Source organism: Plecotus auritus (assembly GCF_963455305.1).
Source record: "Plecotus auritus genome assembly, chromosome: 1".
NCBI classification, from domain to species: Eukaryota; Metazoa; Chordata; class Mammalia; order Chiroptera; family Vespertilionidae; genus Plecotus; species Plecotus auritus.
The window spans coordinates 92,849,285-92,871,151 of NC_137770.1; the positions used below are offsets into that span (position 1 = coordinate 92,849,285).

Here is a 21,867-nt window from a genome sequence, read left to right on the forward strand (position 1 = left end):
CGCCTGCTGGCAGTCAGACATCCCTCTCACAGTCTGGAGCTCTCTCCGTCTGGGACCCCTTGCTCCTTACCGCCTACCTGCAGCGGAGGTGGGAGAGGCTCCCACCACCGCCGCTGTGCTCACCAGCCCTAAGCCTGGCTTCTGGCTGAGCAGCGCTTCTCCTGTGGGAGCTCACTGACCAGCAGGGGGCAGCTCCTGCGTTGAGCATCTGCCCCCTGGTGGTTAGTGCGCATCATAGCGACTAGCCATTCTGCCATTTGGTCGATTTGCATATTAGGGTTTTATTATATAGGAGAATGAACTCTCAGAAAGAGAAACTGAAAAAGCAATCCCATTTACCATTACAACAGTAACAACAACAACTAAGGATGCCTAGAAATAAACTTAACCAAGGAGGTAAAAGACCTATATTTAGAAATCTATCGGACATTGAATAAAAAAAATAGAGGAAGTGCCGAAACCGGTTTGGCTCAGTGGATAGAGCATCGGCCTGCGGACTGAAGGGTCCCGGGTTCGATTCCGGTCAAGGGCATGTACCTTGGTTGCGGGCACATCCCCAGTGGGAGGTGTGCAGGAGGCAGCTGATCGATGTTTCTCTCTCATTGATGTTTCTAGCTCTCTATCTCTCTCCCTTCCTCTCTGTAAAATATCAATAAAATATATTTAAAAAAAAATAGAGGAAGATACAAACAAATAGAAGTGTATACCATGTTCACGGATTGGAAAAATTAACATCATTAAAATGTCTGTACTACCAAAAGCAATCTATAGATTCAACACAATCCCTATTAAAATGCCAATGGAATACTTCACAGAGCTAGAAAAAATACTCCAAAAATTTATATGGAACCATAAAAGACCCTGAATAGCTACAGCAATCTTGAGAAAGAACAACAAAGTGGGAGGGATCACAATTTATACTACAAATCCATTATAACAAAAACAGTCTTGTACTGGCACAAGAACAGGCATATAGACGAATGGATCAGAACAGAGACCCCAGAAATTGACCCACACCATTATGGTCGATTCATATTTGACAAAGGAGGTAGGAACATACAATAGAGTAAAGACAGTCTCTTGAACAAATTGTGCTGAGAAAATTGGACAGACACATGCAAAAAGATGAAACTAGACCACCAATTTATACCATACACAAGAATAAACTCAAGATGGATAAAAGACTTAAATGTAAGGCATGAAACCATAAAAATCTTAGAGGAGAACATAGGCAGTAAAATCTCAGGCATCTCATGTAGCAATATGTTTAAAGATACATCTCCTAGGGCAAAGGAAACTAAGAAAATAAACAAATGGGACTACATTAAAATAAAAAACTTCTGCACAGCCAAAGAAACCACCATCAAAATGAAAAGGGAACCTACTGTATTGGAGAACATATTTGCCAATGATACATCTGATAGGGGGTTAATATCCAAAATATATAAAGTACTCTTACAATTCAACAAAAGGAAGACAAACAATCCAATTAAAAAATGAGCAGAAGACCTGAGTAGACTCTTCTCCAAAAGAGACATACAAATGGCCAAGAGACACATGAAAAAATGCTCAGTCACTAAGCATCAGGTAAACGCAAATTCAAACCTCAATGAGATATCACCTCACACCTGTCAGAATGGCTATTATAAAAAAATCAATAAACAACAAGTGCTGGCGAGGATGTGGAGAAAAGGGAACATTAGTTCATTGCTGGTGGGAATGCAGGTTGGTGCAGCCATTAGGGAAAACGGTATGGAGTTTCCTCAAAAAATTAAAAATGGAACTTCCATTTGACCCAGCAATCCCACTTCTGGAAATATATCCTAAAACCCCCAAAACACCAATCAGAAAGAATATATGCACCCCTATGTTCATAGTAGCATTATTTACAATAGCTAAGATTTGGAAATAGCCCAAGAGCCCATCAGTAGACGAGTGGAGAAAAAAACTGTGAGACATTTACACTATGAATACTATGCAGCTAAAAAATGAGGAATCTCTTATCCTTTGGGACAGCCTGTAGGGACCTGGAAAATATTATGCTAAGTGAGTACCTTAATAAAAAAAAAAAATAAGCCAATCTGAGAAAGACAAATATCACACGATCTCACTTATTTGTGGAATCTAACAAACAAAATGGATTGACCAACAAAATAAAACCTGAAGCATGGAGGCATGCAACAGACTGACATACCTTGATGTGGGGGTGAGAAGAGATAAACCAAAGAACTTATGTACTTACTAGAGGCCCAGTGTACGAATTTGTGCACAGGTGGGGCCCCTCGGCCTGGCTGGTGATTGGGGCTGATCGGGGGTGACTGGCAGCTGGCCGGGGAGAGGGACTGTGGGAGGTTGGCCAGCCGGCTGTAGAAGGTTGGCTGTGGGAGTGCACTGACCACCAGGGGGCAGCTCCTGCATTGAGCGTCTGCCCCCTGGTGGTCAGTGCACGTCATAGCAACCAGTCGACTGGCTGTTCAGTCGTTTGGTTGCTTAGGCTTTTATATATATAGACTAGAGGCCTGGTGCACGAAATTTGTGCACGGGGGGGGTTGGGGTCCCCTCAGCCCAGCCTGCACCCTCTCCAATCCGAGAACCCTCAGGGAATGTCCGACTGCCAGTTTAGGCCCAATCCTGGGGATCGGGCCTAAACCGGCAGTCAGATATCCCTCTCACAATCCTGGACCGCTGGCTCCTAATTGCTCACCTGCTTGCCTGCCTGGTCGCCCCTAACTGCCCCCCGCTGCCAGCCTGATCGCCCCTCACTGCCTCTGCATGCCGGCCTGATCACCCCTAACTGCCCCCTCTGCCAGCCTGGTCGCCCCTTACTGCCCCCCGCTGCTAGCCTGGTTGCCCCTAACTGCCCCCCACTGCCAGCCTGATCGCCCCTCACTGCCCCCCCTGCTGGCCTGGTCGCCCCCAACTAACCCCGCTGCTGGCCTGGACACCCCCAACTGCCCCTCCCCCCCACCAGCCTGGTTGCCCCTCACTAACCCCCCTGTCGGCCTGGTGGCCCCAAGCAGCCTGCTTGTTCAGTTGTCTGGTCGTCCCTCACTAACCCCCCTGCTGGCCTGGTTGCCCCATGTAGCCTGCTTGTTCAGTCATTTGGTTGTCCCTCACTAACCCCCCTGCTGGCCTGGTCGTAGGCAGCCATCTTGTGAGGGTGTGATGGTCAATTTGCATATTACCTCTTTATTATATAGGATATGCATATTCCATGGACATGGGCAATAGGGTAGTGAAGACCTGGATGTGGGTGGGTAGGAACTGAGGGGAAGGGGTAAAGAAGGAAAATGGGAGATATCTAAAATACTATAAAAAAAAGGATGCAAAATGGGTGAGCAGGTTCAGATTTTACATTCTTTTACATTTGAAATCAGGAGGCAACACTGATTTCCATTAAAATGTCTCATTGCATCTTATTGGCTTTAGTGGGATCCCATACCCATTTCTCAACTAATTTCTGTAGGTCAGAGGAATGTAACAAGCTGATTGGCTTAAAACTGAGCTATTTGTTTCATCCCTTTAGTTGGAGTCCCACCAAAAGCATACCAGTATATGTTAGACTGTAGAAGGTCAATAACAACTGATGAAATTGTCTGAGAGAGAATAATAAATCCAAACATCAGGTAACACCAACAATAATCGAGGCTATATATCATTATTATGGCTACAAGTTCTATTCTGGTCACCAATGATTAATAATTTTTAGGCAATAATTTCTGCTTTGCATGGTTAGCTAAAGAATGTGTAAGGGATGCTGAGCATTCAACAACAATAAGAGCCACAAAGGTCCACTTTAGTTTTTTGTCCAAATAGTTTTGGCTTCCAAATATTCTCAGAAAGTATATAAAGTGTACCAATTTAAGCAGCATTCACAAACAGTATGTGGTCATTAGGCATGTGGTTGAAGTGTTTGAATACTTTGTGAACAAAGGTCAGTTTTGAAGCCAGAGTTGGGCATTATTGGTAGAGGATTAACTAAAGCCTTTCTCCTTCTGCATGAGAGTCTGTCCTTTGGTTAACTTTGTAGATCTGTTCCCCTGGAAACCTGAAAATAATAAAAGTGAAAGGCAACATTGCATAGTGTAAAATTGACCCTTGGCTAATAAAAATGGCTACCTGGAAATTGAGGAATTTCTCTGGTCTGGCCTTGACTCTGCTCTCCAAGAGGAGCTGTTTGTCCATTCTTCCCAGGGGCCTGGCTCTAGGGGACCCCATAGAGATCTACCCATTGTATTCTCTGGGTACATCTGAAGTGGGTGATGCGGGTTAATCCTTGTTGTTCTGGATTGAGATAACTATAAATATTAAGAGGAAGCCATAATTTGGGCTTCTCTGAGTACAGTCACTACTGTAACTGGGCATATCTTTTGTGGGGACTCTGGAAGCTATGCCTATGAAATTGTTACAAGATATTGGCTCCTGTATGGAACAATGCTTTTAAGACTGTGCTCTTGAACTTGTTTAATGTGTTCTCATTGCTCTTGAGCTGTCACGTAGGGGGCAGATAGAATAGCTCCTGGACGCTATGGATTGCTGCAGGACTGCTGCACAAGACAGAGCCTGCTGCTGCCCTGCTGGCAAACACTCTGAGCAGACCAGTGCCAAATGCTGGCTGTGACAGTCTTGTGTGTCTGAATGTTCAGCTGAGCTTAAGAGGGCCCACTGGTGGTGTTGCAGACACATAGGTACAATGCAGCCTGAAACAAGGCTCAGATTCCTGATCTCATGAGGGGGCAGAGAGTGGATAATTGTGCATTACACCTTTTTTTTTTTCTTCCTCAGAACAAAGCTAGATTTTATTTCCCAGCCCCTTGCAATACGGGTGGCCATTTGACTGAGTTCTAACTGTGGAAAGTGGGTGGAAGTAGAGTACTTCTTGACCTGGCCCATAAAAACCTTCCCTTTACCTTCTCTAATTGCTCAGTGAATGCCAAGGACTCTAGGGCTCCAGAGGAAGATGAAACCTCAAGATGGAGCCCCTGAATGACCACATACAAGGTCACTTGTACTTGGGAACATCATTTAGACTTCAAGTGAACAAGAAATAAACAATTATAGTATTTAGTCAGGATAATTTGGAGGCTTACCTGTGAAATCAGCTAGTATTTCCCCAATAGTTGTTAGCTAACAACAAATGTTCCTCAGACCTAGACATTTTCATGTGGTATGCTAAGGGATGCAAGCCTGTCACATTTCCAGGAATGGCTTTCAGATTTTTAAACTAAAATATTAAAAAAAAAAATTCTTTTTTTTTATATATATATTTTATTGATATTTCACAGAGAGGAAGGGAGAGAGATAGAGAGCTAGAAACATCGATGAGAGAGAAACATCGATCAGCTGCCTCCTGCACACCTCCCACTGGGGATGTGCCCGCAACCAAGGTACATGCCCTTGACCGGAATCGAACCCGGGACCTTTCAGTCCGCAGGCCGACTCTCTATCCACTGAGCCAAACCGGTTTCAGCTAAACTAAAATATAAATGCTATATATATATATATATATATATATATATATATATGCCACAAGCTCATGATTTGGAAACAACTCATTTGCTGCTGAAATGGTAAGGATTTGGGTCACAACTCCTAATTATAATTGGGGGAAAATGTCCAGGAGAAAACATAATAACATCACCAAATTTCTGCCTTGCCAGTTCAGGGTGCAGAGTAAGATTGGAGGCAGACTGGGTTGTACTGATGAGCATACACTTTTTCCTCTCCCCTAGCCTCCAGGCTGCATCAGGAGCTGGGGGGAGGGGGAGAGGAGGGAGTGGTTCTAATCCATTATTGTTTGCAATCATGTTTCCCATACTGTTAGTCTACAACCAATGGGACATTAGTCCATGAAAGGAAGGATTTTATGATTAAAGAAATTAGGAAAGTACTATATACTATATTTTACCCATGGGAGAGTCTCAATGCATATCAACATATCAGTCACTGAAAAAGTCTGTAATAAGGGAACCTATTTGTAACATTGTCAGTTTATAACAAATAGTAATAAATAATATCATAAATTTATTGTATTGCTATATTTTGTAATTATCTGTAATAAACTACCCCAACATCTCAGTGGCTTAATACAGTAAAGGTTTATTTTTCACTCACTGCAGTGTTCTGTGGTTCAGTAGTAGTTGGGAGAGAATAGCTATGCCTCGTGGTCATTTAGGAACCCAGGCTCCATTCATAGCATGGGGCCATTATCTTCCAGGGCTTGAGTTCTCCACTAGATATTTTTTTTAGTTAATTCTCACCCGAGGATATGTTTTTTCTAATTGACTTTTAAAGAGAGAGGAAGTAAAGAGAGAGGAAGAGAGGGAGGGAGGGAGAAAGGGAGAGGGAGAGAGAGAGAGGAGAGAAAGAGAGAGAGAGAGAAAGGTGAAAGACATTGATCATTTGTCTCCCATACGTGCCCCGACCAGGGATCAAACCCTTTTGGTGTACAGGATGATGCTCCAACCAACTGAGCCACCCAGCCAGGGCTCCATTAGATTTTTTTTTCATCCAACTAGCAGGGGAGGAAATATGGAGAAGGCACACGTGTTCCTAACCACTTTTGGGGGTGTCACTATCCACTTTCACTCACATTCCATTGGTGAGAACTAGTCCCAAGGTCCACTTAGAGATAAGGACACTGGGAATGTGCCTAGGAGAAAAAGGAGAACATAGATATTGGTGAGCAATCCCAGTAACTGTTACAAGTCTCCTGCTGTCCTCCAAATATCTTTTTGCTCCCTTTCCCCTTACAACATACATATTCATATGCCAAGGGAGCTTCCCAAAATCCCATGTCAACTCCACGTTCAGCTGAAAGGCCAGGATTTGTTGGTGATGCAGAGTGGTCTTCATCAGAGGCAAAATGGGAGATGCATGGGCTCTGAACCACAGCGATTTTCTGAAGTCCTACTACAGGCATTTTCTGTTGGTTCAGTTCCAGACCACTGCAATAAAGTGATTTTTTACATCAATTTGTAAAACATGTAACATCTGTGAAGTGCAATAAGACAAGGTATACCTGCAGTCATTGAGGTCTGAATCTCTCTGCCTCAGTTCATCGATCTGCACGTGATTCTGCACTCCAGGAGAAACTTATTTGTTCATTGTTGCCCATGGCCCTGGTCCTGTGCTCCGAGAAGATCCCCTGTTCTTTCCCTGAACTCATCTGGAGTGAGTGGTGAGGAGTAAGGCCTCCTTGGTAGCTGTGCAGACTTTGCAAGCCATTTCCTAACCATCTTATTTCAGAGTCCAGAATCTGGCTGGAGCTATAGGTGAGAGCTAAAGAACCTCCACTGATTGGAATGAGTGGGTTACTAAGAACAATATTAACAAGGTTTGACATTTCTATGATGTACTGGTTTTCAAATGCTTTTATATACATTATTGTATGCTCAAAACAAACTCATGAGATAGGGATGTGAGGACAGTGAGAAAGGCCACTGCAAAGTCCACAGTGCATTACTATAGGCCCATTCACAAGGCAAGACAACACTTCATGACTTGCTTCTACTTTATGGGTCTCTTTTTTCACCCAATCTGGGCCATTCAGGCAGTTCAGGTTGTTAAAAGTCTGACCAGGCCTCACATTTATTGAGTCATCCATCTCTTCACACCAAATGACTTGCTTTGGCAAAGGGGGCTGAGAAGATTCCTCTCATTCTGAGAAGCCAAATCAAGTCTGGAACACCTGATCCCACCCGTCTCCTCTCTACAGACCCATGGAACTTCAGCTCCGAAAAGGCTGATGATATTGTTCTGGATCTATGACTTTCACTCCATCGTCTCTAGAGGCTGAGTCTTCAGAGGTGTCTTCAGGGTGGATAAGGTAGGGGTTGGGGTTGAGAAGGGATCATTAGTCTTGGCTCATGGGTTCTTCTCCCCCCTCAATCAGGGCAGAACGAAAAGCCATTGAAAACCATGGTTAATAACTAAATCCATCATTTCTGCAGATGAAAAACTGGAGGCCCAGAGAGGTTAATTGATTGGCTGGATGTCACACAGGTGCTCACTGGAGGAACTGGCATTAACACGTGGGTTTTCTGAATCCCAAACAAATGCTTTTTGCACTGGAGTGGCTTTTTGTTACTGCCCTGGGTATGGCATGTGGTCTCAGATAGAGGGCAGGAGCAGGCACTGACCATGACTGAGAGCATGGGTGACTGGGCAGGAAGCTTCACCTCTTGTTTTTGGCCCCCCAGTTACTTACTAAGTGAAGCAGGAACAATCCTGGCTTCTCATCCAGGGCAGAGCAGCTCTGTGCGTGGCTGATGGTGCACCCTGCTAGGATCTTGGCACCTCTCATGCATTTTATCAGCCCCTGTTTGACAGAGGGGCACTGCCTGAGTTCCTTCTGCCATCCCATTCCCCACCCCCCATGCAGTTGGCGAACAGTGCCATTTAAAATCTCAAGTAGGAGGGAACAACATAATCATCTCATTAGACTTTTGGCTTTTAGAATGTCATCCTTACCCAGATGTGAAGATGGAGTGGATGGAGGTCAGCTTGATTATGTTATGAAAGTATTAAATATGCAAGAGATGGCTGCTCTGTCCATGTCTCCTTTCCCCCTAGTTATTACCACTTAATATTAGTTTTTGTTCAGAACTGAAAAGGAGTGACTGCTTTAGATTTGCTTTTCTTTTACCAACTGGAGAAATATCTCACTGTGTCCTATTTAAATGTGGCTTTTCACCCAGTTCCAGCTTTTGTGGGGGAAGGGGCATGAGTAATTTCTTCATGGGTGTCTTATTGCCCCAAAGAGAGGGAAACAGAGCCCCAATGTTTGAAATGCCAGTGATCTAGGAAGTTTCTAGCAGGTCTGCCACTTGTTCTAACCATGAGGTTTGGTCCCAGAAAAGACACATCCATTTAGGCTGTAAGTGGGAAGGGTTCTGCCAGCCAAGGAAAGGGGCCCTATAAGTTAAGGGTGGTGTGCTATACCCCTGGATTCTAAACTCCTTCCACATGCCTATTTGATGCTAAGGGAGTGCTGGGGCTATTCTGCATGAGAAGGTCCTGTGTATTGGTGTCTAATTTACTTTACGATTAGAATCACTTTCTCAGCTGTTTATATTCTATTTTTAATTCTTTTTCTTTTTTTGCTCCCTGCTGTGTGTGTGTGTGTGTTTGTCTTTGGCAAATGAGCTAAAATTCTTTTGATAACTTCTAAAAAGGTATTGTAATATTGTTCAGAGAATAAAAAGTAACCAAATTGCCTAACAGAGAAACACTGTCCATCTGAATTTATATTTGCTCAGTACTAAATCTATATTCCCCCTTATCTTTTCTAAATGTATTACAACAAAGTAGGAGGTAATTTTTATTTTTTCCAAAGTGCCTTCAGGGAAATCCATTTTAAATCTATGGATTTTAGTCCAATGAGGGATCCTCTTCCTTTGGTCTAAATTTTGCATATCGTCTGTTTCTTACAGGGCTTCCGTATTGTCTCAGGCGCCACTGGAAATGCAGCAAGGATTCCTGGCACATCCCAGTTGCCATAGCAACAGCAGTCTTTCCCATAATGAGCTGCATCATCTGAACTGATGTCACAGCATCATGCAGCAGGTCAAACAAGGCATCTCCTAGTATTGCAACCTACAGATGTGCTGTAAACATCAAAAGAAGACGGTGGGAGCAGGAGATGGTGAGTATTAAGTGTGTGGGCATTAATTGCATGGCTGTTTTGTTGGTTAGTCTCTGTCTGCTAAGGCGGAGATGGGGGGGATGTTGTCTGCTTAAAATGGACTAGGGAAAGATGAGCTGTTTTGCCTAAATCTGTTTTTCAGGCTGCTGGGTTAATAAGACAAAGGCTGTAAGACTCCTAAAGGAATCAAAATACATAAAATTATTCTTGCTTCATCTCTGCCTGTTATTTTTAGTGTTCTGATGGAATTTTTAATAAATATAAGATAATTTGGGGCAAAACCCCAAATAGGCTCTAAAATGAGTAGTTCATATTCTTTCAGCATTGTAAAGGCATATATTTCTTTCTTATGAGGAGAGCTAATTGGTACCCTATTTGCTCTTGTGATTTATGAAATATTTAGTGATTTGCAGTGTGAAATTCAGTATTTACCTCGGTTTGGTTTCAGTTTCTTCATGGCAAGGAATGACTGCTGAATAAGCATTTGACATAACCCTGCTGTGAAAGGGATCTCTTGCATGTTCAAGAGAGAATTTATTAAAAACATGAGGACCCCAAACAAATAAAATTACTAGAGCCTTTTGATTTATATGATAATCCTTCAGCTCATGTCCTTCATAGTTAGTTGAAGGACTGCCCCGATGTTTTTCCATCAGTAGCTAGTCTCTAAAATAGCTGAAATTGTTTGCAGGCTGACTTGTAACAAGTCTCCTCTCTGCAGCAGTTGCCATGAAGGGTAACCCTGAGGAGAGCCTCTGGAAGTGGCCGTGGTGCTACTCTTGCTTAACTTTATCCAGAATCTGGTAAGATGCAAAAATAGCAGGCTCCTCCGTGATTGTGGTGAATACAGATCTCTGGCTCCGTTATAACCTCAGCTCAATTCTGAAACTCCAGATAAACATGTCTCGTCTTCATTTCAACTCCTCGCTCTCTCTCTTTGGGCACCTTCATTGTATTTTTTCCCCCTAAAAAATGTGGTCTGACAGTGTCAGATAAGGAGCAGTGTGTTGCCTTTTGTTTTGGGAAATGAAATTGATTTCCCTGGTGCAGCTGATTGCTACTAAGGGAGAGAAAGGAGGAGGCACATGTCAGTTCAATTGATCAATATGTCCACTTGGAATCAGGGAGTGGTCTTTTGGCTCAATGCTGTGAGTTGATAGTTTTTATTTGAAAAGTCTTACAGGAAAGAATAGCAACCCCGAGTTCCTCTTCTTTTAGGCTGCTTGCTGAGCCTAAAAGAGATGTATCATGGGAAGCAGGAAGGGCAATAACTCTAGCCAGCTTGGAGTGATTAAAAAAAAAAAAATATATATATATATATATTTTATTTATTTATTTATTTTGCCTAGAGTCAAGTATATTGGTCCCATTAGGCACTAGATGGAATGAAAGAGCTCAGATTTTAATTAGTTTGTTTATACACATCACACACATGCTACTCTCGGTCCTTTAAGCTCATGTGGCTGACATGCAGCTGATGGGATGGGAGAGGTCAGCTCAGCCTGGCTTTATGGCAAGCACTTAGGAGCATGGATTGTTCGCTGCCTGCTTTTTTGTCATATATATGTGAACAGAAAGCTCTGCTGGGACTGCTGGGTGTGAACACAGCGAAGGCAGAAGCTCTAAGGTGACAGGGAGGAGTGCTACATGGTGATGGGGGAAGGGAAAGTGTGTTTGCTGGCTGGATTATGAGTCTGGAGAAAATCACTCTGTGCCCATTAAAATGATTTTAAAGTATTACTTCCAAGGAAAAGCAATGAAGAAAGACTTGTTTGGGAACATGGATTGCTAGGAGTAAACATAACCAAAAGCAGCATCTTAATGAGGTTTTTATTTGCTTAATTTTTATTTCTTTTGTCTAACAGTGCTCTCAGCTGCTTTATCATGGGTGATTTGTACAATTACTGGAAGTCTCAAAGCCAGATTCCTTAAGGGCAGTGTTAGAAAAAGTGGAGTCATTCTTTGAGAGTAGTTAGAAGGCGCTGGTGGGTGTGGGCTGCCGCAGTTATCTGTGGAATATGCTTCTAGCTCAGAGGCGCCTGCAATCTCCCCGTGCCCCTGCAAATGTTGAAAAGGCAGTTACAGTTCCCCAACTTTATGCTTTTGTGTTCTTTTTGCTCCTGGAGAACAAAGCCCTAGTAATCGGAGCTGTCATCTTGGTGTTCAGTTTCTTCACAGAGGGCCACAGCCTTGCTGCTCTTTGATTAGCTGCATGTCTTAATTACTGGCGAAGGCTATTTCAGTTGCCTTAGTTTTATTTTTAATATATCCCCAAGGGGTGGATGGGGCAAGTGAGTATGGGGGAAGGGAGAGATTGCTGCATGGCTGCATTGAGTGGTGTTTCACTGGAACTTCCTAGAATTTAAAGAATTTTGTTTCACACTGATGAGTGAAAGATCAGCATGACCATGTTTACTGTGTGGACACGTTTAGATTATGGAAGCCTCACAAGGAGCTAACCTCCTCCTTGCTTTTGGTTATGGCTTTTTAGTTTTACTTTTTTTTAAATACTGAATTATACAGTTATAAAGAAGTTACTTCTTTATAGTTAACTAGGCCATGGTGGGAGTCTGAAAATAGTAATTGTAAGAACCACAGCTATCCTTAGTCAGTTCTTATTATGTATCAGGCACTGGACTAAGCATTGCATGTATCTTATTTAATTCTTAAATGGCATTATGAGGTAGAGAGTTAACAATGTTACTTTATAGGATTAGGTGCTATTATTCACATTTCTTAGCCAGGTTAACAGATTTGGCTAAGGGCACATAGTTAAAAATTTATTGGTCCAGGATTTCAAACCAATGTGATTTGACTATGACATCCTCATGCTTACATAGTCATCTTGGTTTTATAACATCTTAACTGTTATACTATACAGATCAGTCATCTTTACTCTATCACACTCCACTCCTCAGTCTAATTGGAAAATCAGATTTCACATGTAGAATGAAATCCCATTTGCAACACTAAGATCAGTTTTACTGCAGGGATGAGCATGACTCTTGGTCAGATCCTACGTTGATCCCAGAGATTTAAGTAATGCAGAATTGATGCTCAGATTTTTTGCCACGACACTTGCTTGACATATTTTTCTAGCAGAATTTGCATATGGGAAAAGCTACACAAATGAGTGTGGGCATAATAGAGTTGCACTAAAAGCAGGTCTTACCTGAGTCAGTAATGATTCAAATTTGTTTTACCTCTCTACCTGTTTTATCAACTTCATTCCTTGGCAACACTAGGCAAGGATAGAAGAAAAAACTTATCTCACAGCCAGGAAGGTGTACTCTGAATCCACCTCTTGGGTCAAGAAGATAAAAGAGAGTTATTTTGCTGAGTGTATCAGTGGCTAAATCCAGACACTGCCTATCTCTGACAAAATACAAGAATGACAGTCTTGTGTAACATCCTGGAAGCCTTGTGTTTACGGAGAGCTGATACAGTCATCTGTGCATCATCTTGCCCATCCCCAGCCACCCACGCCCAGCATCATTATTGGGCTCTAAGGGGTGTTCTTTGTTTGACCGTGGGGCTAATGCACACACTGATGGCATATTGATATTGATTCCAGCATGGTGAATACTTAAGAAATATTATTCCACAGAGCTCATTTGCCTTTTCTAGGTTCTGGGAAGAAGTTAACCCTTGTCCTAGCCTGCTCCAAGGAGGCCCCAAGCTCTTATCTGCATGAGCTACAGGAATGAGAAGCTGATCAGAAAGCAACAGAATTATGAAGTGCAGTGACTATGGGAATTAGGTTCCAATTAGGGAATAAAAAAGCAAGTGGACTTCAAGAAAGTTGGTTGTCCTGCTACATGTCTCATTTCCTTCTCTTAAAATTAGTGAATAATAATCCTAGAATTAGTGAATAATAACTTGTTTTGATCCTATAGATTCAATTCAATTCAACAAGTATTTATTGAGTACTTACTATGTTCCAGGAGTAACAGTGAATAAGGCTGATGCAAATCTCTTCCCGCACCACATTCCAGAGGGGGAGACAAAAATAAACAGTTATATTTGTAGTGGAATAATTTATTTTCTCTGATACTGTAATATTATTTCTATTGACTTCTATGTGCTAATAAATAAACCCATTATCTCTGCACATATCTCTGCAGATGCATATATGGCCCATATATGCTGGTAAAATCACAGCATTATGTAATAGCTTTTAAAAAAATGTTCTTATTGATTTTTTAAAGAGAGAGGAAGGGAGAGGATAGAAAGATAGAAACATCCATGAGAGAGAAAATCATCGATCAGCTGCTGCACGCCCCCTACTGCGCATTGAGCCTGCAAACCATGCATGCAACCTGACTAGGAATTGAACTGTGACCTCCTGGTTCCTGGGTGGATTCTCAGCTGCTGAGCCACACCAGCTGGGCCAGCTTTGTGTGTTTTTCCTGCTTGTGTTTGGATTAGAATATTGCTGGGTGTGGACAAAGCCAATATGGCATTAGCATTTTGTTGGCATAAGCTATCCTAAACACTATAACTGTATCAACTGTAAAAAAGTACATGTCTATTTCAGTTGACATAAGGAAATATGAAAGTTTGTGACAGATTAGTTAAAGAGATATTTTTTATTTTTATAAAAGATATCTCTCAGCTTTAAAAACTGTCCAGTTGGTTGTTACAGAATAGTCATGGAGGTATAAAGTACAGCATAGGGAATATAGTCAATAATATTGTAATAACTGTGCATAATATTGAATGGGTGCAGGATTTATTTGGATGATCACTATAATCACTGGAGTGTACACCTGGAACCAATATAATGATGTATGTCAACTGTAATTGAAAATAAAAATGATTAAAAGAAAACAAAACAACAAAACAAAAAAATATTTGTCCAGACAGCCCTGTAAATCTAAAGTTCTAGCCAGCATGCCAGTGAGGGTATGTGCCACATTGGGGGTAAGTGTACCAGTCACCTCCAGCCATGAGCAGCCTGTCCATTCACCCTGGTGTGCTTTACAAATATCACTTTAAATGGGAAGCATTTCTCTAAATTATCATATTAACTAATGTATTAAAAACCATCGTATTTTTATGAAACTTTTCAGGTGCTCATTCACTCAGGTGTAGGGTATGTTTGACTTGTGACAGTCACTTGCAGATTGACTATTCCTCTTTTATGGCAATTGCACACACCCAACTCTATAAATGGGATGTGAGTGGGAAGGCTTTTCAGGGGAATATAACTTTTCATAGGACTTTGGCAATAGCTACAGACTTTAGGTATTTTGAATGAATAAGGTAGATTTCTCCCCCTGGTTGGTTTTAGACTTGCAGTGGACAAATGAGAGACTTTGTTTCCTTTGTGAGCCACCTGCCATGTTTTATTCTGTTCTTCCGAACTCATGCTCCAAACTCCTCCAGTCATCTTGCAGCTGCTGTGAGTCAGGGGAAATGAGGAGAGAACGCGGAACCTCTAGAACAGGCTCGCGAGCTGACGCTGGCCTGCAGCTTGTTTTGCATGGCTCCTGGACAGGCTTCCTCGGGCCCTGTGCTTCGCAGGATGCACACTTGGCTTTAATGCATCTTGAAATTCTTAATAGTTTTTGAGCCCAGAATTCTGCATTTTCATTTTACACTGGACCCATGTAGCCAGCCCCATATGGTACTTTTGATATAAAAATAAATGGCACAAACACATCTGAGTTTTAGGCTCATCATTAAGATTCGATGATGTGGCTCACTTGGCAAGACTTGACTGCCTTAAATGGAGCAGTATTCTCCCCATCTTAGTGTTCTCCCCAACCTCATCCATTTATCCCACTGCTGTTGCTTGGGTCCTGGAACAATTCAAATAGAAATTGTAGCGCTTAAAATAATAAAGGACCATTGTCAATACAATCCAGAGCAAAGGCCCCATGCATGGTAATTTAGAGGCATCCATGGCAATTCAGCGCCATGCACAGTAATTCATTGGCATTTCTTTTATAGGCAGTGGGGGACATATTACATTACACTTGAAGATATTTGGTAAGTCAGGCTTATTTGTCACCACCATTGCTTTCAGGGGAGAAATTAAATCTTCTTTGCAAAGCAAGCTAATTAACCATCCTGTTGGTTCATTGTTTATATTATTTCTCCTGCCCTTTGTTTTACTACTTGATTACTTTTATCACCTTCTTTGTTTAACTCTCATTTAAATTAAACAACATTTTTATGCTGGCTGGCTGGGTATTTTTGCCTTTTTAGCATTATCCTTTTATTTTATTCTCTTTCCTGGAGGCTGGGGGCCTATAATTTGAGGTTATATTATTATAGGAGGAGTTCACATTTTTTTAATTAAAAAGGGAATTACAGTCAATATTTATAATGAACCCTCTCCAGTAGGGCAGTTCTAGCCATGCTGATGTTGATAAGTCCAGATCTGCCATTACTGCTTATACTAATGAGAAGCTGGAGAAAGACTCCTGGACCTTATAGTAGTGAAGCATTCTCACCCATCATGTCACAATGAGAAGTGGCTATATTAATCTGCAGATGTGCAGAAAATTGTTAGAGAATTAATATGAATGACCATACTTGCCATACAGGAAGAGGACATTTTAAAAAATATATATTTTTATTGATTTCAGAGATGGAAGGGAGAGGGAGAGAGAGATAGAAACATCAGCGATGAAAGAGAATCATCAACTGGCTGCCTCCTGCACGCCCCCCACTGAGGACCGGGCTCACAACCCAGGCATGTGCTCCTGACTGGAATTGAACCCAGGACCCTTCAGTCCACAGGTCGATGCTCTATCCACTGAGCCAAACCAGCCAGGGCAAAAAGACATTTTTTTGAAGGGAGTGGGGGCTGAATGTAAACAAGGACCTGAAAAAACTAAAAGGGTCTCATGTTATCTCTTAGAAGATGGGTGGAATAGAACTCACAGGGTACTCGGTACCCTGAAATAATCCTAATGGCCACCATATTCACCATTGTATAAGCTGTAGAACCAGCTGTTTCAGATAACTACACCTGTAGTCAACAATCAACAAATGTGTGAAATGTCTACCATGTCCAAGATTATGTGCTGAAGGAACATACACTTTCAAATTAGGATGACCAAAGAAGGGCATGCACATGTATATGACTTGGACAGCTTGTCATAGATTTAACACCAGGTTGTTTGGGATCTGCTGTGGTTTTTCCCTTGTTCTGCAGGCGCCGAGATGGAGCTACAGGCACATTCGGGGCTGCCCTCTCATCTTCTGTTTTTTTTTTTTTTTCATTCAATTGCTTGATTAAATGTTTTTTTTCTTTAATAACTCATTACTTTTTCTGGCCCACTCAAAATTATTGCCCTCTCCCCACCTCAGCTTTTTCAATTCATAGTGCTCAGTGTTTCTACCCCACCGGTCTCCTTCGCTGTCACCTGGGATAGCTCTGAACCCAGCATAACCCTTCCCATTAGCAGTCCCCCAGGCCTCCGTCTCTCCTGCCACTGTTTATTCCCATCACATCAGCATAAACATAGCCCATCCAAAACCAAATAACTGCGGCTTATAAGTAATCTGCTTACATTTAGCTTTTAATAGTTAATTCAAATATTGCACTGTATTTAAATGTTTTTTGTTTTTGTGTGAATTAAAAGAGAATGACTCTTTAAAACTCAAATTAGTCACTCTTGTAAGTAGCCTGTGTGGGACATCAACTAGAAATAACTAAAACAGCAGCCTTATTGCTAGGAGACTATATGTAGACACGAAAATAGGTATGCAAATGTAGTTTTACAATAATTTATACTTTAGTGTTATTATTACATTGCATTTTCAATGAAAAATAAATAAAAATAAGGGGTGGGGGTGTTGGGAAGGTGGGCAGCATGCAAGGTACCTGAGAGATGCACATTTCTTCAGCTTTGGCTAGGAGTGGCATGCTGCTTCTAGAACACTATCAGGAAATACCTCTCAGAAAGCAGCTGCTTGAAGAGAAAGAACAGTTCTGGAAATAAAGGTAAAAATAAAAACAACCACAAAACCAGGCATAATTGCTTAGAGAAGTAATAATCAAAGTGGTGAATTAAGGTATTATTGTTTTCACTAATTTAGTAATAAATAATTGGTAACATGATTTTTAAACATTTGAATTTTGACTAAACTGAAAAGGTGTTTAGGTTTAGGGCATCAGGAGATGGAGGGAGTAAAGGAAGGAAACATGGTCATTGCTCTCCTGGGACCACCTCTCTCACCACTAATCTCCTGCATGGAGAATATCAGTCTATAAACATATATATGTGTAAATTGCTGGATTTTAGGATTCAAAAATCTAAAATAGAAACTTCTGGTTTGGGGCAAGCTATTGCAAAAAACAAAACAAAAACAACAACACTTCAGGTTTGGTAATATGACCTTTCCATTGCCATTTGAAGTTCTAGAGTGTCTTTGAAAAGGATCATTTGTTTGTATTTCCAGCTGGTAGACAGCGCTCATTTTGCTATTTTTTGTTTGGGTATTTGTGGTATATACACAAGGATGGTGTTAAAGATCTAGCACCTAGAACCAGAGAAAACCATCATACCAGAGACCATGATTTTTATTTTCTGAAAGAATAACAAAAAAATTAAGACAAAATATATGTTTTACTCACCTTTATAGCCAATTAACCTAATAATACAAACCAGAGCAAAGAACAAAAAGAAAAACCCTCTAAGTTAAAAATAATATGGAGAAACATGTCTCTTCTTCAGCTGGCTATGTTACCTTTTCCTTGGTCCTCTGCCTCTTAGCCTGGCAGGTGGGTTTTGGAGCTAGGTGTATTTACCTTTGAATCTTTGCTCTAACAGAAAATTATTAGATCTGTGATCTTGAGTTTCTTAGAGTGTCATTTTCCCCATGTATAATATGGGGAAAATATTCATTTTACAGGATGAAATGAGGTATTTTTATATGAAGTTATTGGCACAAAGGTAGTATTTGATAAATACAAGTTATTATTTCACTACTCAGAAGTAGTGAGATAAAATTATTACTCCCCCCAAAAGAAATGTAATTTTTCCTCAACTCCAATTCCAAAACCAAGAAAATAATGTTTAGAGCTTTTGTTAATGGCAAGAAAACCCCTTTAATAAATTTTAAATGCTTATGCTGTGTTAGGCACATATATTACTTAATTTCATTTCCTTGCTTAATTTTTCTCCATAGCACTTATCACCATCTGCAAACTACACATTTCACTTATGTATTGTTGGTCACCCTGAAGTATAAAACATGGTATAAAAAAATCTCTGCATGAAGGCAGAGATTTTTGTCTGTTTTATTCATTGTTGTTTCCTTAGCTCTTAGAATAGTGCCAGGCACATGGTAGGTGCTCATAGATATTTGTTCCAAGAGGGAATGAATTCACAGCCTTGTGAGGAAGGAAGCATGATTGCATTCAGTATGTAGAAAATGAATTCTCTTTTGCAGTGATGCTTTCCAAGATTCTAAACACCCTTGAGTGATTCTTGCTATTCCATATAGCATGCCCAGAAACCCTTGTGGCTGATGGTTAAAGCATCATGCACTGCCCAATTTTTCTACATTCTTCCACTGAAAGTAGGGATGTTGCCTAGGCAGTTCTGATGGGCTCCTCTTCTCTATGGGGTTTCTATGAGGGATCTGGAGTTTCACAAGTCATTTGAAAGATACATTGGTTCTTCTTCTAGCTGTCTCTTTCTTTGCATTTCTTTAGTGTATTTGAGTCTCCTTCAGGAACAATTATTCATTCTCCTTTAAATCATGAATCTTAGCTGTAAATCTCAGATTGATTGATTGATGAATTGGTGGATTTTGAAAGAATCTTCAAGAAAAGCACCAGGTAGGGAGAATGATATGCTATAATAGTCAACCCTTCATTCTTGCTTTTAACATGCTCTAATGAGAAATAAAGCAAAGCACAGGCACACCACAACACAGTTGTTTGGCCAGAAGAACATACAGCCTCACAAATGAAGGAAATAATTAAGAAAGCTGATTTAAAAATAGGATGCTGTCAAAATGGTTTGATTTAAAAAAATATTTCATACCTGCTCACTGAGAAATACTCAATTCAAAAGCAAGACATACTTTAAATGTCATGCTTTTGAACTATTTTGCAGTGAGCAGGTGTGAGATATTTTTCCTTGAAATTCAAACCATTTTGATAGTATCCTATTTTTAGAATGCCTTCCTCTTTAAAAGGGCATAACAATATCCAAAAGCAATTAAAAAAAACACCCTGGGAGAAGGCAGTGTTCTGGTTATACCATAATAATAACAGGCTGAATAAGAAAATGTAGGCTGTTAAAATTAAAAACTCATAGTGTTTTTACTTTATGATTATGAAACATATTTAATACATTTACTTTTAGCAATCTCATCATACTACAAGATAAAACTTATGCCTCATGAAAATTTTCTTACATCTGCAATACATCCCATGGCTGTTGTAATACACAAGGACATTATTGTGTTTAAATAGCATGTTATTCTGATATTTTAAAGAAACCTGAGTTTTAGTATCTGCTGTCATAATCTTCCTGAAGTTTATAGTTTCTTTCACAATAAAACAAGAGGGTTAAATTTAAATGATTTTTTGTTTCCTTTTAGCTCTAGTATTTTGTGGCTCACTCATGAGGATCTCTGTATCTTTCTGAACTCTCTGACTGGAGTAAAGCCTTATCTTCAATCCCATCCTTCAGGGTAGAGACTGGGCGTCATCCTCAGCCTTCTATTCCATCTCTCCCCTCACCCAAGTCCGGCTGAGTCACCAAGTCCTGCAGAGTTTCTAACTCTCTGGGATTTGGTGAAAATGTGCTTAGGATCACCCCAAATAAATTTTTGTTGTGTAATATAGATCCAGGGTATGCTCTCCACCTCCAGGCTTCCCTTTTTCTAAACCATAGACCTGATATTATTAGAGATTTTCTCATGGCAGGCCCTTACATCCCCACCATCTTTCTAGCTGTGCTCTGAACCTTTTCGAGCTCTGTTCAAGCCTGTGTCCAGGGCAACGTCAGGTATCCAGTGCGGCTGGCGTACTGTGGTGAGGAGGGGAGAAAATGCAGCGTGGGCACTGGACTGGGGACTGTAACGAACAAGAGATGTGTTATCCTAGATGAAAAGAGTTGGTTATTTTTTTCACTTGGAAGTAAAAGTTTATCTGATCAGAGAGTTCCAAAGTTGATATATAAAGTTACTACATCCTGACTCAAGAGGATTACATACCGCCGATTTCAGCACCAGAATGTATTTCTTTTTTGTAGGCATGATTCTCATTTGTCTTTTGAATTAATTCCAATGGATAGGAGCCAGTTTTAACTCTGTGGCCCACAACAGTGGCATTGTTCACAGCAATGTTCACAAGAGAGCAACGCAGCAGCCTTTTTGCCCCTTGAAGGATTAAGACGACTGGTTCCCATGAAGAAGGCAGGTGGCATGTTTTTGAGCTGGGCTTGGGGTCAGTTAGATCTTCTGAGTTCCAGTCCCAGCCACACACCAGCTCTGTGCCCAGGGAAAGGTGCCTAACCTTCCTGGGCTCTGCTTTTCTTCATGGTACCTGCCTGGCTAAGCGTTGTGTCGTTTAGACACAGTGTGTGTAAAGCACCTAGCACAGTTCCTGGGATACAGGAAATGAATTCTCAGGCGTGGTCAGTGGAGGCTGGGGCAATTCATAACGTAGAAGGAGGACTACCTGGGGCCAGCTTCACTGCCTGGCCTTGTTGTAGGATAATTTCTGTCCCACTCCCAGACCTGTGGGATTTCAGTGGTCACTCTAGTCTTGTACCAGCATTTTGTCCAACAATGTGATTGTTCCCTAAATTGGACAGGAACAATCATATCACACGATCAACATTTATATATAATATTTTATTTTTCTTAAGCTTCTTTTCTAATTTGGGGACAAGTTTCCATAGAAAATTATTTTGAGCCCAGTGAAAAATAACTTACTGTTAAAACTCTCATAATCTTGTCAAGGGGAATTCCACATTTTAAAATGTGCATTTACTTATTTAAATAGATTTTATTCACATGATGTGATGAATACCCAGGAATAAAATGCTCTACACAGTTAACTTCATATTTTCCCCACAGGTGTTGAATATGCAAGCAGACACAGAGGTTATGCATCCATGCTTAGGGGACAAAATTGCCTAGAGGGGTTTTCCCAGTACAGGTAAAGTTTTGCCTTGGAAATGATTATGTGATTTAGCAATGAAAGGTTACTATTCCTTACTCTGTCAGCTGTGGTGTAGTCT

General features: G+C 41.0%; 1 protein-coding gene across 3 annotated transcripts in view; it reads left to right on the forward strand.

Annotated features, from left to right (window-relative positions):
- Window positions 1-9,504: 9,504 nt before the first annotated feature.
- Window positions 9,505-21,867, forward strand: part of AKAP6 (A-kinase anchoring protein 6) — a 495,085-nt gene continuing 482,722 nt past the window's right edge. For 2 of the 3 annotated variants that reach the window (XM_080685019.1, XM_080685021.1), the window contains exon 1: window positions 9,521-9,646. The gene's annotated coding sequence lies outside the window, so the exon portion shown is untranslated. Of the gene's footprint in view, window positions 9,647-21,867 lie in introns of all 3 variants that reach the window. The other variant, XM_080685020.1, reaches the window with a different exon arrangement.